This window comes from Macaca mulatta, chromosome 12 (assembly GCF_049350105.2).
Source record: "Macaca mulatta isolate MMU2019108-1 chromosome 12, T2T-MMU8v2.0, whole genome shotgun sequence".
NCBI lineage: Eukaryota > Metazoa > Chordata > Mammalia > Primates > Cercopithecidae > Macaca > Macaca mulatta.
Window position 1 is genome coordinate 76,207,153 of NC_133417.1, and position 22,630 is coordinate 76,229,782.

At 41.2% G+C, this 22,630-nt stretch overlaps 1 pseudogene; it reads left to right on the top strand.

Annotated features, from left to right (window-relative positions):
- The first annotated feature begins 21,717 nt into the window (after positions 1-21,717).
- Positions 21,718-22,368, top strand: LOC114671353 (small integral membrane protein 26 pseudogene; annotated as a pseudogene).
- Positions 22,369-22,630: the final 262 nt, after the last annotated feature.

Sequence of the window (22,630 nt, forward strand, 5' to 3'; positions counted from 1 at the left end):
CAGAAATATATTTTTTTCACAGTTCTGGAGACTGGAAATATAAGATCAAGATGTCAGCATGGTTGGTTTCTGGTGAGGGCTCTCTCCCTGGGTTGCAGATGATTACCTTTCTGCTGTGCCCTGCACAGCAAAGACAGAGAGAGATAGCAAACTCTGTTATTTCTTCTAATTTCATCATAAGGGCCCCACCTCATAACCTCATCTACCAAAGGCCCCATCCTCAAATACCATCACATTAGAGTTAGAGTGTCGACATATGAATTTTGGGCGGACACAGCTCAGTTCGTAGCAACTAGCTAACCCTTTATAGAAAAAGTTTGTCAATTCTTGTATTAAAGAATATGAGGACACATGCAGACTCTCCAAGGGGACCAGAAAACTAGTCTCAGGAAACAGAGCCAGGAAATTCATAAAATTACACTTCACACTGCTGATTCAGGGAGATTTCACTTGCACCACCCAAGGTCCTGCTAATACTCCCAACACTGGACAGGACTGTAGGAACCTTGGCATTGCCGCCTCTGTAAACTGGAATGTCACTTTTCCACCTCACCAGAATGGATTCAGCCAGCGCCTGCTACTTGTATACAAGCTTTGGATTCTGGTACTGGTGGATCTGATAGATGAATCCCAGATCACATGTCTGTGTTACAGCTACAAAGGAGGCTGGAACAATGAGTGTCTGGCTTTTGCAGTGATGGGGTGGGAACCCATATTGTGGGGAATTCCCTAAATATGTAGAGATACTCTCTAATAGCAAGTCACAGTGTTAAAATAACTTGTTCCTACATTGTTTCCCTTCCACTATTTTCCCAGAGAATTGTTATCAGAACTGCCTTGAATGAACACTTGCTCTCTTTGGGAAGTATAGCCATGTGGCATCCCAATATTGAACAAAGCCTTCCTGGGTCAAGAGACTGTTCTTGATAAAACGGGCAAAAGCCTGACTTAATGATTAGGAACCTCTCTGCAGTGGCATGACATGGTTGGGTCATGGAGAATGATGCCCCAAAGTATAAAGCTTCAGCTTGCTGAGCACTTTTGAGTTAAAAGAAATTGGAAAGCCTTAGAAGCTGCCTCAGAACCAAGGACTTTCTAACCTTCTCTTGTCTCCTCCCCTCAAGTGCAGGGAGAGGCTCTCTCTGGACATTCCCTTATCTGAGGAAAACTTCTTCCAAAAGAAATGTAATTGTCGGGCCTGGTATGGTGGCTCAGGCCTGTAATCCCAGCAATTTGGGAGGCTGAGGTGGCCAGATCACGAGGTCAGGAGTTCAAGACCAGCCTGGCCAACATGGTGAAACTCCATCCCTACTAAAAATACAAAAATTAGCCGGGCATGGTGCTGCGCACCTGTAATCCTAGCTACTCAGGAGGCCGAGGCAGGAGAATCACTTGAACCCAGGAGGTGGAGGTTGCAGTGAGCCAAGATTGTGCAACTGCACTCCAGCCTGGGTGACAGAGCGAGACTCTGTCTCAAAAAAGAAAAAAAAGAAAAAAGAAAAAAAAGAAAAGAAATGCAATTGTCTTAAGACCAGAAAAGATGAACCACTAGAAAAGGGAAAAAGACTAAAAGTCATCATGCCCACACAGACTCTTCATCTATTCTTCTGAGGGCGCTCTGAGAGAATACCTGGGAGACTTTACGTAATAAGACAACCTTTGTTCACAGTAAAGTTCCACCCCTCATCTTCCTGCCACCTCCCCCAGAGCTCAGAGGAACTTTGTCCCAAGCCATTGTCTGTTTTTTGGACTCATTCATTTCCCTTGAAAATAATTTCTGTCCTTCATAATTGCCTACATTTTCCATTTCTCTCTTCCCTATGAAATTGGTGCTATCTAAGCTTCAGCTACCTGGCCTTTTGAGTCTCATATTTGTGGGACTCCCATGTCCACGTGCATATTAATGAACTTGCATGCTTTTTCTCTTGTCAATCTGTCTATTGTCTGTTTATTTTGCAGGATGACTCAATTATTGAATCTTCAGAGCGAAAGTTTAAATTTTCCTACAATATGCTTGTTGTGTCTCCCTCTTTCTCTTACTAAATTCTCTTCTCCAGAGATGAGCTGTTATCAGTCTTTCCCACTTTGAATTTTGAATTTACCTCCTTTCTCTGGAATTGAACACACTTTCATTTTTTTTAAATACTACCGTGGCCGGGCACGGTGGCTCACGCCTGTAATCCCAGCACTTTGGGAGTCTGAGGCAGGCGGATCACAAGGTCTAGAGATTGAGACCATCCTGGCTAACAGGCTGAGGCAAGAGAATTGCTCAAACTGGGGAGGCAGAAGTCACAGTGAGCCGAGATTGCTCCACTGCATTCCAGCCTGGGGTGACAGAGCAAGACTCTGTCTCAAAAAAAGAAAAAAAGAAAAAAATTCTGTGTGTGTGTGTGTGTGTGTGTGTGTGTGTGTGTGACAAGATCTCGTCTCACTTTGTCGCCCAGGCTGGAGTGCAGCAGTGTGATCTTGGCTCACTGCAACCTCTGCCTCCAGGCTCAAGTGATCCTCCTACCTAAGCCTCCTGAATAGCTGGGACTATAGGCGTAAACCAACATGCCCAGCTAATGTTTGTTGTTGTTGTTGTTGTTGTTTTGTTTTTGAGACGGAGTTTCGCTCTTGTTGCCCAGGCTGGAGAGCAATGATGCGATCTCGGCTCACTACAACCTCTGCCTCCAAGGTTCAAGCGATTCTCCTGCCTTGGCCTCCTGAGTAGCTGGGATTACAGGCATGTGCCACCAAGTCCAGCTAATTTTATATTTTTAGTAGAGACGGGGTTTCTCTATGTTGGTCAGGTTGGTTGCGAACTCCCAACCTCAGGTGATTCACCAGCCTCGGCCTCCCAAAGTGCTGGGATTAGAGGGGTGAGCCACTGCACCTGGCCAATGCCCTGCTAATTTTTGTATTTTTTGTAGAGACAGGGTCTCATCATGTTGCCCAGGCTGGTCTCGAACTCCTGAGCTCAAGTGATCTGCCTGCCTCAGCCTCCCAAAGTCATCCTATTTGCTGTCAAATACTAGATCTTATCCATTTGTTCAATTTTTTAATACACACTAATCATCCCCACTTGCCCCTACTCCTCCCAACTACCCTTCCCAGCCTCTGGGAACCATCATTCTATTCCCTATTTCCATGAGTTCAATTGTTTCAATTTTTAGCTCCGAAAACAACCACTTCATAAATCTTAAAAGCAAGATGCAAAATGTTCAATGTTTCCAAATAATTTAATTGCATCCCAGAACAAAGATCAGGAATATTTATAAGATTACAAAAATATCCTGCACCCAATAGATTAAAATTCACAATATTATGCATTAACAAACCTCACTAGGCATGCAAAGAAGCAGGAAAATATAACCAATAAGGAGGAGGAAAATAAACTATTTGAAACTGATAAAAAAACTAACACAGATATAGGAATTAGTAACAAGGATATTAAAATAGTAGTTATTATTATATTCCAGATATTTGAAAAGTTAAGGAGAGACATGAACTATTTTAAAAACATAAATCAGATTTCTATAGATAAAAACTATAATATCTGAGATTTAAATTACACTGATGAAATTAATGGCAAAAGAAAAGATTAGTGAATCTGAAGACATAGCAATAGAACTGATCCAAAAGTAAAACACAAAGAGAAAAGAGAATTAAAAACAAGAACAAAAAGAGCATCAGTGAGCTGTGGGAAAACTTTAAGCAGTTTGATTTATATGTAATTGTTGTCCCTAAAGTAGGGGGAGGGACAGAAAAGCTATTCAAATGAATAGTAGCTGAAAATTTTCTAATTTTGATGAAAACTAAAAATTTACATGTATAAGAAAGTCAATAAATCCTGAGCACAAAAATATGAAGAAAACGAGTACACTAAGGCACATCAGAATCAAACTGCTCAAAATTAGTGATGAAGAGATAATACTAAAAGCAGCCAGAGAAGAAAAGACACATTATGTACAGAAGACCAAGGATAAGGATGACAGAAGACTCCTCATAGGAAACAACGATATAAGTGACAAGGCAGTGGAGCTTTAAGCTAAAAGAAAAATAAACTGTTACCTAGAAATTTATACCCAGCAAAAATATTTTTCAAAGATGAAGGTGGAATAAATACTTTTTCAGATATACCAAAGCTGGAATAATGTGTCACTAACAGATCTGCAATATAAGAAGTGTTAAAGAAAATCTTTCAGGCAGAAGGAAAATAACACCTGATGGAAATATGATTATACAGAAAATTCACAGTAACAAAAATGACAACTACATGGGCAAGTATGTAAGACTTTTTCTCTTATAATTTGAATATCTTTAAAATATAATTACTTGTTTAAACAAAAATAATAACAATGTGTTGTGGGGATTACAACATATGCATGAAGAAAACAGTAGCCTAAGTGCTGGGAGGGAAAAATGGAGGTATATAATTATAAAAATCTGTGGCCGGGCACCGTGACTCACGCTTGTAATCCAACACTTTGGGAGGCTGAGGCAGGCAGATCACTTGAGGTCAGGAGTTCAAGACCAGCCTGGCCAACATGGTGAAACCCCGTCTCTACTAAAAATATAAAAATGAGCTGGGTGTGCTGCTGGGCGCCTGTAGTCCCAGTTACTTGGGAGGCTGGGGCAGAAGAATCATCTCTACTAAAAATACAAAAATTAGCCCGGCATGATGGCATGCATCTCAAATCTCAGCTACTTGGGAGGCTGAGGCATGAGAATCGCTTGAACCCAGGACGTAGAGGTTGCAGTCAGCTGAGATGGTGCCACTGTACTCCAGCCTGGGCAATAGAGTGAGACTCCATCTCAAAAAGAAAAAGAAAAAAAGGCCTGGTATGGTGGCTCACACCTGTAATCCTAGCACTTTGCGAGGCCGAGGTCAGAAGTTCAAGACCAGCCTGGCCAACATAGTGAAACCCCATCTCTACTAAAAATACAAAAAATCAGCTGGGTGTGGTAGCGGGCGTCTGTAATCCCAGCTACTTTGGAGACTGAGTCAGGAAAATCGCTTGAACCTGGGAGGCAGAGGTTGCAGTGAGTGGAGATTGTGCCACTGCATTCCAGCCTGGGCAACAGTGCAAGATTCTCAAAAAAGAAAAAAGAAAAAGAAAAAAAGGCTCCATAATAAGAAAACAACACAATTAAAACTAAGCAAAAGAATCAAATGAACGGGTGACAAATAAGCATATGAAGCATGTAAAAAGATGCTCAGCATCATTAGTCATTAGGAAAATGCAAATTAAAACCATAACTACTGAATGGCTAAAATTAAAGACTGACCATACCAGGTGTTGGTGAGGAGGCAGAGGAACTTGAACTCTTATACCTTGCTGGGCAAAGTATAAATAGTACAACCACTCTGGAAAAGTCTGTCAGTTTCTTAGAAAGTTAAACATAAGCCTACCATTTTATCCAGCCATTCACTCTTAGGTATAAGAGAAAAGAAAACATGCATCTATACAGAATTATGCATAAATGTTCATAGAATCTTCATTGGTAACAGCCCCAAACTGGAAACAACCCAAATGTCCATGTACAGGTGAAACAAACTGGTATATCCACCCAGTGGGATACTACCCAGCCATACAAAGGAATGAACTACTGATACATTCAACAACATGGATGAATCCCCAAATAATTAATGCTGAGCAAAAGAAGCCAGACCAGAAAAAGAGTATGCACTGTATGAGTTCATTTATACAACATTCTAGGAAACGCAAACTAATGTATAGTGACAGAAAGCAGATCAGTGGTTTCCTGGTGGATGAGGAGATGTGGAAAAATAGGAAGAAAGTGTTACAAAAGCAAAAAGACTTTTAGAGGTATTTTCAGTACATTAATTGTGGCAATGGTTTCATAGTTGCATACATGAAAGGAAGATAAAATCTTGGAACCCCAAATTCATGAAGACAAAAGGGAAAAGTTAAGCTTGGAAGCTGAGTCATGAAAAAAAAACCAAAAACTGCCTTTATTTTTGTTCCTAAACTGCTGGCTACAGAGAGAAGGCCACAGGGGACCTCCCTTACCTTGACAATGTAAATGAACAGCTTATCTTCATGGACTCGGGGGCGGGAGGGGGTGAGGGGAAAGAGGAGATTCGAAATCCCCTCCCATCCTGAGCTGAATGCATGTTTGACTGCTTCTCCACTCTGTTTACTTTATCTTATGTAAAAGTGCAGATTTACTGAGTCAAATACATCATTGATTTTTCCCCTACCCCTTCCTTTTCATGTACAACATGTGACTTCACAAGAATGTGACCATACCCTTCCTCTTTTTTTTTCTTTCCCCTTCTGCCCACTTTTCCTCTTTAATATTGAAGCCCCCAAAATTCTCTGCAGAAAAAATAAGGGTTACAGATCCTACTGCGGCTTGTGTCTCTTTTTCCTAGGTGTCTATTCAACCTCGGCAAAATAAACATCTAAATTGATTGAGACCTGTCTCAGATACTTTTTGGTTTACATATACATATGTCAAAACCTGTCGAATTGTACATTTCAACTATAAGTTATTTATTTTAAGTCAGTTATACCCCAATAAAGCTGTAGAAACATAAATATTAGTTATTTTTGAAAATCAGTGTTAGGGGCCAGGCATGGTGGCTCACGCCTGTAATCCCAGCACTTTGGGAGTCCGAGGCAGGCGGATCACCTGAGGTCAGGAGTTTGAGACCAGCCTGGGCAACATGGTAAAACCCCGTCTCTACTAAAAATACAAAAATTAGCCGGGCATGGTGGCGTGTGCCTGTAATCCCAGCTACTCGGGAGTCTGAGGCAGGAGAATTGCTTGAACCCAGGAGGCAGAGGTTGCAGTGAGCTGAGACTGTGCCACTACACTCCAACAAGAGCGAAACTCCATCTCAAAAAATCAATCAGTCAGTCAATCAATCAATCAATCAATCAATGTTAGACTTTACCACGCTCTGGCCTTTTGATTCTTTGAAGCTGATATTCTTTTAGTCATCAACATGGTTCAGGCCTAGGAACTAGTAGTTCTTTTGTGGAGTTAGGGAGCTGATAAAAGCCTGTTCTTCTACAGACAAGTTCTTTGCAAGCCATCAAAGGTGATGGAAAGGGGATGGGGGCCACAGTGTTGAGCTTTTCTCTTTGTTCCAGGAAGAAATTAAAGACCCTTGAGGTTTTTCAATCACAATTCTCTTGACCTACTTGAGTCACTATGGGGCAGGATCCTTTGTTTTATTTCATAGAAACAAAGAGTGAGCATAAATTCTAAACAAATTAATGTATTTGTAGATGGTCTTGTCTCTTGACGCAGATATAAAGCCTATCTTCTGAGAGAGGACAAAGAGATTATTATGTGCCTTGCTTAAGAACAATAGAGAAATGTTACAGCCTGTTAACTCCATCTGCTTCCCAAAAGAAGAAAGAATTTTTACAATGAAGTGTCAGAGGGTCTTCAGGCCCCATAAGGGGGATTTTCCCAAGGGAAGCCCATAACAACCTTCCTGTGTATTTAAGCCAATATGTTCCAGCTCTTAGAGTTGGGCTCTTTGTCCCTAATTGTGGAATAAAAGGCTTTGTCTTATTGAAAGAATTTGAGGCACAGGGAGAAGGGGAAATATTTTGGTTATGGGGAGGGAAGTCACAAGGTTGCATACTTCCCTGGCTACGATGGAATCATTTGTGTAGTGAAGAAACTGAATATCATCAAATATCGTCAGCTACCATATTCCAGAAATCATTTGCTTTCCTGAGGCACTGGGTGACTGAAGCAGATACATTGCAGGCACATGACTATAAGAAACAAGGAATTCAACTTTTTTTTTTTTAGTCAGAGTCTCTCTCTGTCCCTCAGGCTGGAGTGCAGTGGTGTGATCTCAGCTCACTACAACCTCCACCTCTTGGGTTCAAGTGATTCTCGTGTCTCAGCCTCCTGAGCAGCTGGGATTATAGGCACCCGCTACCATACCCAGCTAAATTTTGTATTTTAGTAGAGATGAGGTTTCACCATGCCAGGAATTCAACTTTGTTTTTGTTTTTGTTTTTTTGAGATGGAGTTTCACTCTTGTTGCCCAGGCTGGAGTGCAGTGGCGCGATCTCGGCTCACCACAACCTCCGCCTCCTGGGTTCAAGTGATTCTCCTGCCTCAGCCTCCTGAGTAGCTGAGATTACAGGCATGCACCACCATGACAGGTTAATTTTGATTTTTTTTTTTTGGTAGAGACGAGGTTTCTCCATGTTGGTCAGGCTGGTCTCGAACTGACCTCAGGTGGTCTGCCTGCCTTGGCCTCCCAAAGTGCTGGGATTACAGGCATGAGCTACCATGCCTGGCTAGGAATTCAACTTTGAAGGCCCTATTTCTCCATTCTTTCTTTTCTGGGTTTGTGGGGCTATATTTCCCTTTCCTCTCTTCCCTAATATAACTTTCCATACCTCAGCTGCCTCCCTGTCACCAGGGCTGCCACCCCAGCAGGCCGAGAGGCAGGCCACTCTGCAGAGTGATGTTTTTTATGATGTTTCTGGCCATCTTTCTAGTCTTCTGCACAAGTGGAGTGTGTGAGGGGAACCTCCGCAGGGGAGTTACTCAGTACTACAGACTCTACTCCTGGCAGGTTGCCCTGCTGGGGAATCCGGCGTTGGTCTCAGTCAGCTGGATGGGGTTAGGATCTATTTTCTATTTCCATGTTCCCAGGGCGCACGTTCTTGTTTCCTGATGGTGCAACACTGAGGCTCAGCTATATGGCTGGGGAGATCTGTGAAATAAATATGGGCACTTCATGACATGTCTAGAAATTCCCATGGAATTCTGGAGAGTGCCCCCGAAGTGAATAAAAATCAACATAGTCCTCTAGTAATGTAATCTGTCCTCATAGGAAAATCTCAGAGAATATTTTCAAACAAAGGTAAGATCTGAATAAAGTGAAAAGTGCTACTTTTATGCCCATTACCTGATGGGCAACATGAGGCTATCCTGTTCTTTAGGGGCTGCTCACCAGTTCCAGAAGTCCTCCAACTATGGGAACACTGTCATGAGAACATGAAAATAAACTATATTGATTAACCTTGAATGGAACCTAACTCTTAAGTTTTGACCTCTCCCCCTCAAAAAGTACCTAGTGAATTTGTTTGAACAAAAATGAAATCAAAATTTAATTTAATTGAGTAACAAATATATAAACATGAAAAAGGTTAGGCAAGAAAGGGGAATATAGGCTGGGCACAGTGGCTTATGTCTGTAATCCCAACAATTTGGGAGGCTGAGGCAGGAGGATCACTTGAGCCCAGGAGTTTGAGACCAGCCTGGGCAATGTAACAAGACCTCCATCTCTACAAAAATAAAAAATTATAAAAAAAAGAAAAAAAGAAAGAGGAATACAACGAAATAATTCCTCATCTAATCTCTGTCCCCTATTCCCCTGTTTCTTTCCAGGAAGTATTGTTAACAATTACTTAAGTACCTATACATGGCACTGGCATACACATTATATATATACACACACACAGATGGTATATGTATATATGTATATATCACATATCCTTTTTATTATTGTGAATGTCTTTATATATACAAGAGAATCTATTGTATAAGTGATGAACAAAGATTATGACTAACATGAACATTGTTGAATATCATGGTCCTACAAACAGAGGGCATGGCAAACTGAGAAACTGAAGAGAGTTTAATAAAATGACTGTTTACAAAATTGCAGGCAGGTTTAGAGAAATCAATAAAGGACAGTGCAGTACTCAGACACTTATCTAGATTTTGTGAGGCCTAATGAATATTCAGTTTTTAGAACCTTATTTAAGAAAAAGAATATACTTCTTTAAGAAAAAAATGCAAAATTATGACACAAAAGTAGGTTCAAGAATAAAATTAAATAGCTGGACGCAGTGGCACATGCCTATAGGCCCAGCTACTCTGGAGGCTAAGGCAGGAGGATCACTTGAATCCAGGAGTTTGAGGCTGTAGTGTGCTATGATCACACTTGTGAATAGCCACTGTTTTCCAGCCTGGACAACACAGCAAGACCCCACCTCTTAAAAAAAAAAAAAAAAAAGAATGAATTTAGAATGACAAAGTACATCAAACCAAATTTCTAAGACTATAAATATCAAAATTGTCATAAAATATCATAAAGTATCAAATATGATAAAATCTAGATAATGTCATCATATCACAATCACCTCTCTTTAATACTTTTTTCCATATATATATATGTATATTGTTTTTTAGCTATGTACTTTTTTTTTTCTTTTTCGAGACAGAGTGGAGTGTAGTAGTGCGATTATAGCTCACTGCAGCCTCAATCTCCTGGGCTCAAGCAATCCTTCCACCTCAGCCTCTCAAGTAGTTAGCACTACAGGTGCACATCACCACTCCTGGGCTAATTTTTTATTTTTTGTAGAGACAGGGTCTTACTATGTTGCCCAGGATGGATATGTACTCTTTGATCACTGATGTGACTTTGTATGACATTGATATCATTCTCTATAGAAAGAATGGCAAGGTAATTCCGTCTTTCCTCTAGATGGTCTCTTTCTGGATTCTCTATTCTGTTCAATTGATCTGTGAGTATCTCCCTACAAGAGAATGAGAATAGTTCAGAGGAACATTTGGAAAAACAAATCATAGCACATATACTGCTGAGCATTGGTCAGAGGCCAATGTTATTTTTTAAGAGCAAAGATTAGGGCATTTTACAAAGCTAAGCAAACTCTCAGTTCACCTTCTATGCATAAGAATGATTTTGTCGTCGGGGTCACAGCTCCTGCCTGTAATCCCAGCTACTTGGGAGGCTAAGGCTAGAGGACCCCTTGAACCCAGCAGTTTGAGGCTGCATTGAGCCGTGATCGCACTACTGCCCTCCAGCCTGGGTGATGGACTGAGACCTCATTTCTGAAAAACAACAAAAAGAATGTTTTTTTTCACTTCCTTATTACCAAGTACTTCAGTGGCTCCTGATCCCTTCAGATAAAATCTAAACTCCTCTTCATGACAAATGAGACTCTCCATCCTCTTTGTACCTGTCTGGCCTCATCCCCCACCATTTTCCTACCACCACACCCCCACCTGTGCCACACAAGTTTTACTCCAGTAACACTCAGCTATCTCGTTCCAGAACATGCTATGCTCAGTTCCATTCCTGAAGCTTTGCATACAATGTTCTCTCTACTTGGAATACCCTCCTCAGCTTGTCCACCTGGCAAACCCACCCCGTGTCTTCAAGTCGCAGATAAAATACTGCTTCTTCTGTGAAGCCTTTCTTGATCCCCTCAGACTCATTCAGGTTTTCTTCTCCTTTGTCACAATCCCACTGAAGCAATAATCTTACTGTAATGCAACTGTATGCAGGTCTGTCTCCTCACTAGTCGATAAATTTCTGCAGATCACGAACTGAGACTTCATCCTTGTATGCCAGGCACTCAGCAAAGGGCCTGGTACACTTAAGTACACTTAATAAGTATGTTTTAAATGAATGAGCTTAAGCAACTTACATATGCTTACTACTATGCTAAAATGGTCTCTCATGTTATGCTTACAACAACCCTATGAAAAAGTATTATTCTTATTTGCGGGGGGATTAGAATATGCCACCCCAAAATACGCACTTTTGCATGAGGATTATTTTGAGCTGAAAACAGTTGAGAAGCAGCACATGCCAAGAAGTATCTCTGCCCTCCTCCCTACTTGCCTAAAAATAGGACGTAAATTTCCATTTGTGCCAGGTTTGGTGGCTCACACCTGTAATCCCAGCATTTTGGGAGGCCGAAGCAGAAGGATCACTTGAGGCCAGGAGTTTGAGACCAGCCTGGGCAATATAGCAAGACACCCATCTCTGCAATTAACAATTTTTTTAATTAAAAAAAAAAAATTTGCAAAGGTCTCTCTATCTCTCTCTCTCTGTCGCATACCAGGAAGAGGAAACTCTTAGACTTATAATCACTAGAGACGAGGAGATAACTCTAGCCCACAGATAGCACCAAAAGGTACCTCATAGTAAACTCTAATAAAATAACTCCTATTTTCCATTAGTTTCTCTCCACATATTTACCTCCCCATAATTTGTCAGTCCAAAAGTTTAAACCCCTTTTCCTTCATTTTGCCACATCTCTGCAAATTCACCATTCTTTGTTATGGTGCTACATAAGCCCCAAGTTCCAACTACTCCTGCAAGTTACTCATCACTGAGTTTATCCCACATGCATGTGCATTGCACACATTCATAAACTCTGTTTTTCTCTTGTTAACCTGTCTTTTGTCAGTTCAATTTCTAGGTTCCTAACTGCAGAACCTAAGAGAATAGAAGAAAAGTGCTTTTTCCTCTGCAGTTTACAGATAAACAAACTGAACCTTAATGAGTTTATGTAATTTGTGTGTAGAATTTCAACCCCGTTCTGTCTGATGCTAAAACTTTATGCTGTTTACTACATTATGCTATCCTTCTAAGCAGGTAAATTGTGTCATTTCAGTAGCACTTAAGCTAGCTGCATATGGCATGGCTGATCCAACTTTTTCTGAAATAATAGACTGCTCTTCTTTCCCTGAGAGATCAAAACCCCCATTATGTGTCTGCCCCATCCACTCCCACTGAAATTGTTCTTTTCAAGGTCCCAAGTGATCTCTTTGCTGCCAAATCTAATGACCATTTTCCTCTTATCTTTTTTGACTCTCAATAGTTTCCCACAAAGTTGACCGCTGTCTTTGTTCTGGAAATAATGTTCTCTCTCAGCTTTTGTGACAAACCATTCTCTTGGGTTTTTTTTTTTTTCCTCGCCTCCCTGGGCACTCTGTCTCAATTCCCTTTTCTGGCTCTTCCTTCTCTTCCCTACCTCTAAATACTGGGCTTCCTCAGAATGAGGTCTTGAACCAGCTCCTCTTCTCTGTCCACCTCCTGCTGTAGGTGATCTCACCCAGGCCTGGGAAATTAAACGACATCCATATGCTGTTTGCCATTGGTATATCTCCAGTCAAGAAGTCTGCTTACACTCACATGTCCAACTAACTACTTGATGTCTCTACTTGTTTCATTAGTACATCTTTAAAATCTCATTGGGAACTTAATTTCTCCTCTTAAAGATGTCCCTCTCCCAGTGTTTCAGTTACTATTGCTATGTGACAAACCACTTCCAACCTTCCTGTGTCAGGACCTCAGACACAGCACAGTGGGAATGACTTATCTTGACTTTATAGTAGCTGAATCTTCTGCTGGGAAGACTCGGGGATTGGGATTGCCTTAACAATAGGGGCTGGAATCATCTGAAGGCCTCTTCATTCACACATCTGGTGGTTAATGCTGGCTGCTGACCGGGACCTAAGCTGGGACTGTTGACTGGAACATTTACACTTCATGTGACTTGGATTCCTTCATAGCAAGGCAGCCTCAGGATAGGTGGGCTTCCTTATTCTTATTTATATGAGGTCTCACTCTGTTCCCCAGGCTAGAATGGGAATGCAGAGGTGTGATTATGGCTCCTGCAGCTTTGAACCCCTGGGCTCAAGTGATCCTCTCTCCTCAGACTTTCTAGTAGCCGGGACTATAGATGTGAGCCACCATCCTCAGCTGAAGTGGACTTGTATTTTTTTTTTTAAGACAGCGTCTCACTGTTGCCTCAGGCTGAGTGCAGTGGCAAGGTCTCAGCTCACTGCAACCTCTGCTTTGTGGGTTCAAGCAATTCTCCTGCCTCAGCCCCCCGAGTAGCTGGGATTACAGGCACGTTCCACCATGCCCAGCTAATTTTTGTGTTTGTAGTTGAGACAGGGTTTTGCCATGTTGGCCAGGCTGGTCTAGAACTCCTGACCTCGGGCTGGGAGTGGTGGCTCATGCCTGTAATCCCAGTACTTGGGAGGCCGAGGTGGGTGGATCACCTGAGGTCAGGAGTTCGAGACCAGCCTGGCCAACATGGTGAAACCCCAACTCTACTAAAAATACAAAAATTAGCCTGGTGTGGTGGTGGGTGCCTGTAATTCCAGCTACTCAGGACGCTGAGGCAAGAGAATCACTTGAACCTGGGAGGCGGAGGTTGCAGTGAGCCGAGACCGTGCCATTGTACTCCAGTCTGGGCAACAAGAGTGAAACTCTGTCTCAAAAAAAAAAAAAAGCAAAAACTCCTGGCCTCAAGTGATCTGCCCACCTCAGCCTCCCAAAGTGCTGGGATTACAGGTGTGAGCCACAGCGCCTGGCCTGAGGTGGACTTCTCATGTAATAGATCATGCAATGTCCTAGTAGACAAGGCAGAGGCTTCACATGGCCTTTTATGGTCTAAATGTGGACATCCCAGGGTTGGTTCCACTGCTATTCTATTGGTAGAAGCAGCCACATGCATGTCCAGAGTCAAGAGAAGGAGGTGTAGAGATTCCTTCTTAGTGGGTATATTACTCTGTTCTCACACTACTATAAAGAAATACCTGTACCTGAGACTGGGTAATTTATAAAGAAAACAGGTTTAATTGGCTCATGGTTCCACAGGCTATACAGGAAGCATGACAACATTTGCTTCCGGGGAGGGCTGGGGAAGCTTCCAGTCATGGCAGAAGGCAAAAGGCGAGTGAAGAGCTTCACATGGCCAGAGCAGGATGAAGTGCCAGGGGTGGGGCAAGGGAGGATAAAGTGCCACACAATTTTAAACAAGTAGAACTCACGAGAACTCACTGTCAGGAGAGCAGTGCCAGGATATGGTGCTAAACCATTCATGAAGGACCACCCCCATGATCCAATCACCTCCCACAAGGCCCCACCTCCAACCCTGGGGATTACAATTCAACACAAGATTTGGGTGGGAACACAGATCCAAACCATATTAGTGGGATAAATAGCACAAGTCACTATCACCTGGTACCAACTAATTGGTATAACTGCTTCCGTATTTGTCCTCCTCCAATACATTTTTCATGTAACAGTCAAAGTGATCTTACTAAAATATGTCTAGCCGGGAGCGGAGGCTCACACCTGTAATCCCAACACTTTGGAAGGCTGAGGCGGGCGGATCATGAGGTCAGGAGTTCAAGACCATCCTGGCCAATACGGTGAAACCCCATCTCTACTAAAAATACAAAAAATTAGCCGGGCACGGTGGCGGGCGCTTGTAGTCCCAGCTACTAGGGAGGCTGAGGAAGCAAAATGGCGTGAACCCGGGAGGTGGGGCTTGCAGTGAGCCGAGATGGCACCACTGCACTCCATACTGGGCAACAGAGTGAGACTCTGTCTCGAAAAAAAAAAAAGTAAAAATAAAAACAAAAAAAATAATAAAATATGTCTAACCTTATTCTGTGGCTTAAAAGCCACTAATGATTTCCCAGTGCACTCAGAATAAAATCCTAATTTCTTGTCCCTGCAACCTCATCTACTATCACTCTTCCCTTGAGTCAGCCACATTAGAGCATGCCTCTTCTTTTCTACTTCATAGGCTTTGTGCTTGCTGTTCCCTTTAACTGAAATACTCTTTCCTTCCTTGTCACTATTTTCCATCTATAGGTCTAGCTTTTTCTCACTCAAGACTTGGCTCTCCATGACTTGACCACTCTGACTAAAGGGACCTTCATTCAATTTAGTCCCCTTTCCATGCACTCTTCATCACCCCTTTTTTTCTTCTTCAGAACTCTTCAGAATCTGTAAGTATAATATTTATCTGTGTACTTGTTTATTTGGAACTCTCATTAGAATGTAAACTCCATGAGGATCTTATTAACTAATCTTATCCCCAACACCTACCATAATCCCTGGCACATAGTAGATGCTGAGAAAATATTTTTTGAATATAACAATAGATAGATAGATAGATAGATAGATAGATAGAGAGATAGAGAGATAGAGAGATAGATAGATGATCTAGTCATTCAATGGCAGCAAGAGACATTTCCTCCTGAGTGCCTCTTTAGCCAAGAAAAAAAATTTCCCTTAAGAAGTCCTCCCCCTTGAGAACTCAGGTCTAATTCCCAGTCTTTTTGAGATTCTGGACATCTGATTCAGGCCCTGAAATGGACCTGGCATCTTGGATCACACTGTCCCTGGAGGAGGCATGTTCATCAAATGATCAAAACAATGTCACCTGCATTCACTTAGAGGCAATGACATAATCAAACCATGCTGGTTTCTGAAGCGCATAGAGGGCTGTGATGGGTTACCTAGGATCCCCATTTTCTTTTAGACATCCGTTTGCAGCCAGGCCTGACCATCCACTTTTAGGTCATCCTTTCTGCAATCATCCTGCAATTCCAAACATTCAAAGACACAGACAATGGTTTACAAACACTTCGGATTTGTTACAATACCACACTCATGCTTTTTAGTACCCCCTCATCTATGAGCTATAGGCATCTATTTGATTTTTGCTGATCTGAAGAGAATCACAATGAAGTGATTTTGAAAGCATTTTGAGATTTTGCCAATTTCTTTAAGCTTGGTAAACAGCCTCAGGTGTCAAAATGCCAGCACTCCAAATCACCCATCTAAAGATCTCTTGACAATCTCGTTAATACTAAAGGTTGGTTTACCATTTCATTTGGCCTTATCAAGATGTTATTTTTTTCCCCTTTTATTCACACTGGATCTTCAGCCAAGGAAATATGCTCCCAGTTTCCCTTCAAGGAAGATTTTGCTTTTGTTGTTTTTCACTGCACTTCTTTTTCTTCATTGTTTTTTTTTTTTTTTCTTTTCTTGCTATAGCTTGCCATGTTGCCTCTGTTTTATTCTTAAGATGGTATTTAAGCCTGTTATATCCTGCTACCTTTATTGATAGCAAAATGGAAGTTTATGTCTTTTCCCCTTGAAACTTCGGAAGGATTTGTCAAGTGTGACTTTTTAAGAAAAAAAAAAAAATCAACTGTATCTGTTTGGCAAAGATTCGCTGCCACACTTGCAATTCTCCTCTCCAGTACTTTCCTGGGACTGACAGTTTTTTGGTCTATTTCACTGGCTGCTGTAACATGTTCCCTTATACTGGCTCATTCCCAATGGTTTGGTAGCAATGAGTCATGGTGAACTGGGAAGCAGTGTCAGAGCCCTTCTCACTCTCCCTCCAGCCTGGCATAGGCCACCTCACATTCTGTACGTGTTACAAAGAGCCAGGTAACTGATTCTAATACCTGTTCACCCATCTACAAGTGGAGATTGTGCAACCTCTGTGAGCACACAACAGGGCTGCCACATCTGGATTTTTTCTGCTATTCCTTTCCCCTTGGAGAATTTCCACTGTATTAAATTTAACTTTTCTGATATCTAAGGAATAGTTTCAGAGTTAGGAAAAAGAGAGAATGAATGTTAATGAGCACATTTTTATCAATTCTCTCCAACATTACCCAAATCATTCAACTATTTTATTGCTAAAAGGAATTCTACCAACTTTTCAGGTGGAAATCCTTTGGACTGGTGCCTAATACACCGAGTTTGAGAACAATTTAATGTGACTGGGTTTTATTGTTTCCAGTTCCTTCAAAGAAAGGCAAATACTTACTACATCAGATACTTTGTCTTTAGTCAACCGATTTTTTTTTTTTTTTTTTGAAGACAAGGTCTTTTTGAACATTTTATTTTCTTCTAAGTACTCTCTGAAAGTATTCTATTTTGCAGTGTTCTTCATAATGCTCCATCTGTCCTGGATTTTCAGAAGATTTTTTTTAATCCCTTCAGAAAATTCAATGAAAAAAGGTAAAGGCTTTACTGCCAGTAGATTTTTGTTTCTCTTCTTTCTGGGAAAGAGCCAGTTTGAGCTTAAAAATAGACCTGAGAAATATCTACAGCTTGAGAATCATTCAACCCTCTAATATTTGCTCTAGAATACAAAGGAGAGTTGATACATCTGATCTCAAATGATCCCCATCGTTATCACCTTTTTATTTCAGATCAAATAATTCACCATAGCAGCCTCCTGGTGAAGCAAATTCCATTATGTTAACCACCTGCTCTCTCTTATTTTTAATTTATACTGACAAAAGAGAGAAGGTGGGAATTTAGGTCATTCTAAGCGTCCCATGTTCAGCATTTATCAATTGATGCTGTTTATTATTTATTACCAATGGCAGTTACTGTGATCCTAACACCAGATGTCCACTGGGATAAACATATTGGGGCAATAAAAAGGAATGACTTATTTTTATAGTTTTCTTTTTTAAAAAAATTATTGATTATAATTGACATAATAAAATTCACAATATTTAAGTGTACAATGCAAGGGTTTATCATCAGCTGATAAATCTGGAAGTGTGGCTGCTTGAATTTCTAATGACAAATTAGAGTTGTTAATATGAATACATTGGTATTTGGATGTACTTCTAGGGTCAATGTCGAAAGACATTTTAATAAGATGATTTGGATGTTTTGCCTTGGAAGCAGTTCATCTATGCATACAAAATCAATCCTTTTTTTGTTTGTTTGTTTTTAGAGACGGATCTCCCTACGTTGCCCAGGCTGTCCTGCAGTGGGGTTATTCACAGTTATGACCATAACACACTACAGCCTCAGACTTCTGGGCTCAAATGATCCTCCTGCCTCAGCCTCCAGAGTAGCTGAGACTACAGACACATACCACCATGCTGGGCCAAAATCAACTCTAAAGAAGCTGTGGGTAAATTTCTTTTCTCTTCTTTTTTAGACAGGGTCTCATTCTGTCACCCAGGCTAGAGTGCAGTTGCACAATTACAGCTCACTGCAGCTTCGAACTCCTGGGTTGAAGCTATTCTCCTGCCTCAGCTCCTGAGTAACTGGGACTATAGGTGTGTGGCATATGCCCAGCTAATTTTTTTTTTAATTTTTAGTGGAGACAAGGTCTCACTACGTTGCCCAGGCTGGTCTCTAACTCCTGGGCTCAGGCTGGTCTCTAATTCCTGGGCTCAAGTGATCCTCCTGCCTAGGCCTCTCAAAATGTTGGGATGATAGGGTGTGAGCCACTGCACCTGGCCTCATTCTCCTTCTTAAATAAGTTTTTCCTCTTTTCCTTGGTAACTTATAGTTCTGATGTAATTTTATCTTTAAATTTTCATTTTTATTTTAGATTCAGGGGGCCCATGTGTAAGTTTGTTACAAGCGTATGTCATATGGGGCTGGGGTTTGGGCTTCTTTCTATTGGTCCCATTACCCAGATAGTGAACATAGCCCCCAACAGGAAGGTTTTCAGCCTTGCCCACCCTCTCTCCCTTCCTCCTTTTAGAGTCTCCAGTGTCTGTTGTTCCCATCTTTATGTCCACATTAATCCAATTATGTAATTTTAAACTTACAGAAAAGTTGCAAGAATAGTGCAAAGAACTCCCATATACTCTTACTCAAATTCACCAATTTTTATTTTTACTCCAACTTAAATAAATTTCACATTTAGTTTTTTATTTGAGAGAAAAAATTAAGGTCTAGTTCTTTTCAAAGTTTGTATTTCCATTAATCTCTAGCCTAACTGGTAGAAAAACAGCAATTAATAGCACTGTTTTACAGCAAGGGAGACTGAGACACAGAGAAGTCTAACAGAACTCTGGGGTCCAGCACCACCTATGACCAACATAAGGAAGCCAGTCACCACTCAGCTTTGCAGTCTAGCTAGGCAACCTCTAGCCTGACCTCTTCCTGGTATCCCTGGCTCCTACACAAAGCCCTTGTTCCTGACCCTTAGTTTTGATGACTAGCATTACCCTTATTGTCCCAACCTTCGATGTGCCTTTTGCCTTTGGCCATTCTGGAGATCACCACACTCAATTCAGTCCACTAGGGACCTTACCCTGTCTCAGCCCTTAATAGCAAGCAACTTAAAAAGCAGTAGTATTGTCAAGTATGCACAACTCGGGATACCAGGTATCCTAGCACCTAGAATCATAGAGCCAAGAAACTTTGGCACTGATGTGACCGTGAAATCATTCAGCACAACTCTTATATCAGATGAGGACACTGAGGCCCCAAGAGATTTAATATTTTGTCAGGGTCACATAGTGAAGTGAGCTGGTAGCAAAGGCATGACTAAAATTCTAGTTTTATTATTTTTTTAAACAACATACCGTTGCCTTGTTTTTATTGTTACTAATAATTAATCACATGTAAAACAGTATGGCAGTTATTCCAAAAATTAAATATAGAACTACTGGCAATTCTACTTCTGGTATATGCCCCCAAAGAATTGAAAGCATGGCTTGAACAGATATATTTGTACACTGTATTTATTTATTTATTTATTTATTTTGAGACAGGGTCTTGCTGTTGCCCAGCTAGAGTGCAGTGGCGTGATCACAGCTCATGGCAGCCTGGACCTCCTGAGCTCAAGCAATCCTCCCACCTCAGCCTCCTGAGTAGTTGGGACCACAGGCATGTGCCATCATGTCTGGCTCATTTATTTTTACTTTTTGTAGAGATGGGATCTCCCTATGTTTCCCAGGCTGGTCTCAAACCCCTGGCCTCAAGTGATCCTCCCACCTCAGCCTCTCAAAGTGCTGGGATTACAGGTGTGAGCCACCGTGCCCAGCCTGTGCTCTGTATTAATCAGCTCAGACTGCCATAAAAACCATCACAGTCTGGGTGGCTTAAACAACAAAAATTTATTTTCTTTAAGTTCTGGAGGCAAGAAGTCCAAGATCAAGGAGTTATCAGGGCTGGTTTCTGTTGAGGACTCCCCTCCTGGCTTGTAGGCAGCTACCTCTCACTGCGTCATCACACGGCCTCTTCTCTACACTTGTAGAGAAGGAGAGTGACAGAGGGGTGTCTTTTCCCTTTTTAAAAATAAGGACATCAGTCTTATTGGATTAGGGCCTCATCCTTCTGACCTCATTTAACCTTAATTACCTCCCTAAAAGCCCTGTCTCCAAATACAGTCACTTTGGAAGCTAGGGCCTCAACGTATAAATTTTGAGAGGACATGAGTCAGTTCATAACAACTATCTTCTCAGTTTTTTTTTGTTTGTTTTTGTTTTTTTTAGATGGAGTTTCACTCTTGTTGCCCAGGCTGGAGTGCAATGGCATGATCTCGGCTCACCGCCATCTCCACCTCCTGAGTTCAAGCGATTCTCCTGCCTTAGCCTCCTGAATAGCTGGGACTATAGGCATGTGCCATCACACCTGGCTAATTCTGTATTTTTAGTAGAGATGGGTTTTCTCCATGTTGGTCAGGCTGGTCTCGAACTCTCGACCTCAGGTGATCCACCCACCTCGGCCTCCCAAAGTTCTGGGATTACAGGCTGAGCCACTGTGCCCTGCCTCTTCTCAGTTTTTTGTAAATCTAGAACTGTTCTAAAATATAAAATGCATTAATAAAATATTTAGATTCCCTAAGCAACCTAAGTGTCCATTAACAGACAAATGGACAATGAAAATGTGGTACATATCACAATAAAGTACTATACAGCCATGAATAGAGAATGAGATCCTGTCATTTGCATGGATGGAACTGGAGATCATTATGTTAAGTGAAATAATCCAGGCACAGAAAGACAAACTTCAGATATTCTCACTGATTTGTGGAAACTAAAAATTAAAACAATTGAACTCATTGAGATAGAGAGTAGAAGGATGGTTAACAGAGGCTGGGAATGGTAGTTGGGGGCGGGGTGGAGTGTGGGCATGGTTAATGGGTACAAAAATATAGTTAGAATGAATAAGATCTAGTATTTGATAGCACAACAGGGTGATTACAGTCAACAATAATTTATTGTACATTTAAAAATAACTAAAAGAATATAATTGAATTATTTGTAACACAAAGGATAAGTGCTTTAGGTCATAAATACCCCATTTACCCTGATGTATTATGCATTGCCTGTCTGTACTAAAATATTTCATATATCCCATAAATATATATACCTACTATGTACTCACAAAAATTTTTTTAAAAATTTAGATACCCAAACCAAACTTTTAGAGATAAAAATACATCTGAGATGAAAATTCGTTGGGTGGGAATAATGGCAGATTAAACCACGCAGAAGAAAAACTTATGGATTTTGAAGACACAGCAATAGAAATTTCAATGAGCCGCCTCCACAGTGGGCCTGCGAGAATCGAGGCCCTCGCCAGCGTACCCAAGTATCAAAACCAGTTCACGGCCCGGTACCGGCGAATGTTGGTGGTCTATGGGATCGGCACCTGGTCTCTGGTGGGCTCAGTGCTTTGCTTTGGCTGGAAAATGGCAAAGCCATCAGGTATTGAAGTACAGCAAAAGGATGGCTCAACAAGTGGAGTACTCAGTGAACTATCTGAACCCCCAAAAGGGTTTTATGTGGAAACAATTGTTACATATAAAGAAGATTTTGTTCCAATTACTGAAAAGATCCTCAACAACTGGAAATCATGGACTGGAGGCCTTGGTGCAGAACCATGACTGGCGGCTGAATTCTGAAAACCAGGATTTGGTTCAACATTGAAATTTGATAGATGCCTTGCTTCCCATTTTGTGTTTGTGAAAAGCATATATATTTAATTTTGCTATAAAACATAATCACTAATAATGTGCAATAAATATTTTCTTGAAGGAAACTAAAAAAAAAAAGTTCACAATGAAACATAGGGAGAAAAAAAGACTAAAAAAAAAAAACCAGTTTCAATAAGCAGTGGAATAACTGCAAGTAACCTAATATATATGTAATTGAAGTCCTGAGAGAGAGTATATTAATTTGCTAGGGCTGCCATAACAAAATACCACAGACTGGGTAGCTTAAATAAAAATGTATTTTCTCACGTTCCTGGAGGCTGTAAGTCTAAGATCAAAGTGCTGAC